We start from the raw sequence: 2,899 nt of genomic DNA, 5'->3' as shown, positions 1-2,899 counted from the left end.
AGAACCTGTTATTGGTCTATTCAGAGATTCAATTTCTTCCTGGTTTAGTCTTGGGAGGGTGTATTTGTCGAGGAATTTATCCATTTCTTCTAGATTTTCTAGTTTATTTGCATAGAGGTGTTTGTAGTATTCTCTGATGGTAGATTGTATTTCTGTGAGATCGGTGGTGATATCCCCTTTTTCGTTTTTTATTGCATCTATTTGATTCTTCTCTCTTTTCTTCTTTATTAGTCTTGCTAGCGGTCCATCAATTTTGTTGATCTTTTCAAAAAACCAGCTCCTGGATTCATTAATTTTTTGAAGGGTTTTTTGTGTCTCTATTTCCTTCAGTTCTGCTCTGATTTTAGTTATTTCTAGCCTTCTGCTAGCTTTTGAATGTGTTTGCTCTTGCTTTTCTAGTTCTTTTAATTGTGATGTTAGGGAGTCAATTTTGGATCTTTCCTGCTTTCTCTTGTGGGCATTTAGTGCTATAAATTTCCCTCTACACACTGCTTTGAATGTGTCCCAGAGATTCTGGTATGTTGTGTCTTTGTTCTCGTTGGTTTCAAAGAACATCTTTATTTCTGCCTTCATTTCATTATGTACCCAATAGTCATTCAGGAGCAGGTTGTTCAGTTTCCATGTAGTAGAGCGGTTTTGAGTGAGTTTCTTAATCCTGAGTTCTAGTTTGATTGCACTGTGGTCTGAGAGACAGTTTGTTATAATTTCTGTTCTTTTACATTTGCTGAGGAGAGCTTTACTTCCAACTATGTGGTCAATTTTGGAATAGGTGTGGTGTGGTGCTGAAAAAAATGTATATTCTGTTGACTTGGGGTGGAGAGTTCTGTAGATGTCTATTAGGTCCACTTTATGTAGAGCTGAGTTCAATTCCTGGATATCCTTGTTAACTTTCTGTCTCGTTGATCTGTCTAATGCTGACAGTGGGGTGTTAAAATCTCCCATTATTATTGTGTGGGAGTTTAAGTCCCTTAGTAGGTCACTCAGGACTTGCTTTATGAATCTGGGTGCTCCTGTGTTGGGTGCATATATATTTAGGATAGTTAGCTCTTCTTGATGAATTGATCCCTTTACCATTATGTAATGGCCTTCTTTGTCTCTTTTGATCTTTGTTGGTTTAAAGTCTATTTTATCAGAGACTAGGATTGCAACCCCTGCCTTTTTTTGTTTTCCAGTTGCTTGATAGATCTTCCTCCATCCCTTTATTTTGAGTCTATGTGTGTCTCTGCATGTGAGATGGGTTTCCTGAATACAGCACACTGATGGGTCCTGACTCCTTATCCAGTTTGCCAGTCTGTGTCTTTTGAATGGAGCATTTAGCCCATTTACATTTAACGTTAATATTGTTATGTGTGAATCTGATCCTGTCATTATGATGTTAGTTGGTTATTTTGCTCGTTAGTTGCTATAGTTTCTTCCTAGTCTCGATGGTCTTTACAATTTGGCATGTTTTTGCAGTGGCTGGTACCGGTTGTTCCTTTCCATGTTTAGTGCTTCCTTCAGGAGCTCTTTTAGGGCAGGCCTGGTGGTGACAAAATCACTCAGCGTTTGCTTGTCTGTAAAGTGTTTTATTTCTCCTTCACTTATGAAGCTTAGTTTGGCGGGATAGGAGATTCTGGGTTGAAAATTCTTTTCTTTAAGAATGTTGAATATCGGCCCCCACTCTCTTCTGGCTTGTAGAGTTTCTGCTGAGAGATCAGCTGTTAGTCTGATGGGCTTCCCTTTGTGGGTAACCCGACCTTTCTCTCTGGCTGCCCTTAACATTTTTTCTTTCATTTCAACTTTGGTGAATCTGACAATAATGTGTCTTGGAGTTGCCCTTCTCGAGGAGTATCTTTGTGGCGTTCTCTGTATTTCCTGAATCTGAATGCTGGCCTGCCTTGCTAGATTGGGGAAGTTCTCCTGGATAATATCTTGCAGAGTGTTTCCAACTTGGTTCCATTCTCCCCATCATTTTCAGGTACACCAATCAGACGTAGGTTTGGTCTTTTCACATAGTCTCCCAAGAAAAATGGGAACCTTTTATTGCAAAAGGATTTCCAGAGTTTTCAAGGACAGAACCGAGGGCTTACCTGGGGCCAAGGTAACCCCATGCCAGTCTTCCTATTGGTCAGTCACAATCACCCCAGCCCACAATGACCTTGGGTGTTAGTCCTGGGTACTGACTTTCACAGTGGCTCTGCACTTCCCCATCATCTCCTTGGGTATCAGGCCCAAGCAGGGCACCTGTCTTTCCACTTTGCAAATACAATCCTGCAGGCAGTACTTTCCAGGGTCAAAGGGGGCTGGGTGAGACAGCTGCTTTTGCTCCTTCTCCTCTTTCTTGGGGGTTTCCTCATTCTTCCACAACATTTTTTGATGGACTCGATGACCTCCTTATTGTTCTTGGTCTTCACATCCAACACGACTTGCTCCCCAGAATCTAAGTATTGGTGGATGTGGAGACAGGAAGGATGATGGCATCCTGTCCTTAAACATCATGATCTGCACTCATGGGATTTTGTATTGAATCTAAGATATGTTGAAAACGCAAATTTCCTGGTGCCCTCACCCAGCTCCCCATGTGTTTTGTAATTCACTGTCATGACCTTCGCCAAGTCTTTGAACACCACCTCCCCCTGGCTCAGGTACTGCAGGGTGTGGCGATGGGGGAGCGGCCCTTCATGGGCATGGGGGCAGTGGCGGTGGGGGGTTGGGGGACATGTGGCCACAGGCCCAACAGAGGAGAGAAGCCAAAGAGCACCCACCACGACCCGGAGCAGACCTCACACCACATCTCCCCTGAATTTTTGTTTCATTGTGGAGGTTGTTTTCTTTATAAATGCCTTCTGAGCAAGGGTGGGTTTTAACAAAATTCAGTCCTTTGCTGTCTAGAAGAAAAAACATATGAATTAATAAATGG

The 2,899-nt window shown here is 42.4% G+C and overlaps 1 pseudogene; it reads right to left on the bottom strand.

Moving 5' to 3' along the window:
• Window positions 1-2,093: 2,093 nt before the first annotated feature.
• Window positions 2,094-2,668, bottom strand: LOC100597988 (annotated as a pseudogene).
• Between the last annotated feature and the right edge of the window lie 231 nt (window positions 2,669-2,899).

The sequence above is a fragment of the Nomascus leucogenys genome, chromosome 9 (assembly GCF_006542625.1).
Source record: "Nomascus leucogenys isolate Asia chromosome 9, Asia_NLE_v1, whole genome shotgun sequence".
Classification (NCBI taxonomy): domain Eukaryota; kingdom Metazoa; phylum Chordata; class Mammalia; order Primates; family Hylobatidae; genus Nomascus; species Nomascus leucogenys.
Note: the sequence above shows the minus strand (reverse complement) of the source record. Positions and strands in the feature narration are given on the sequence as shown.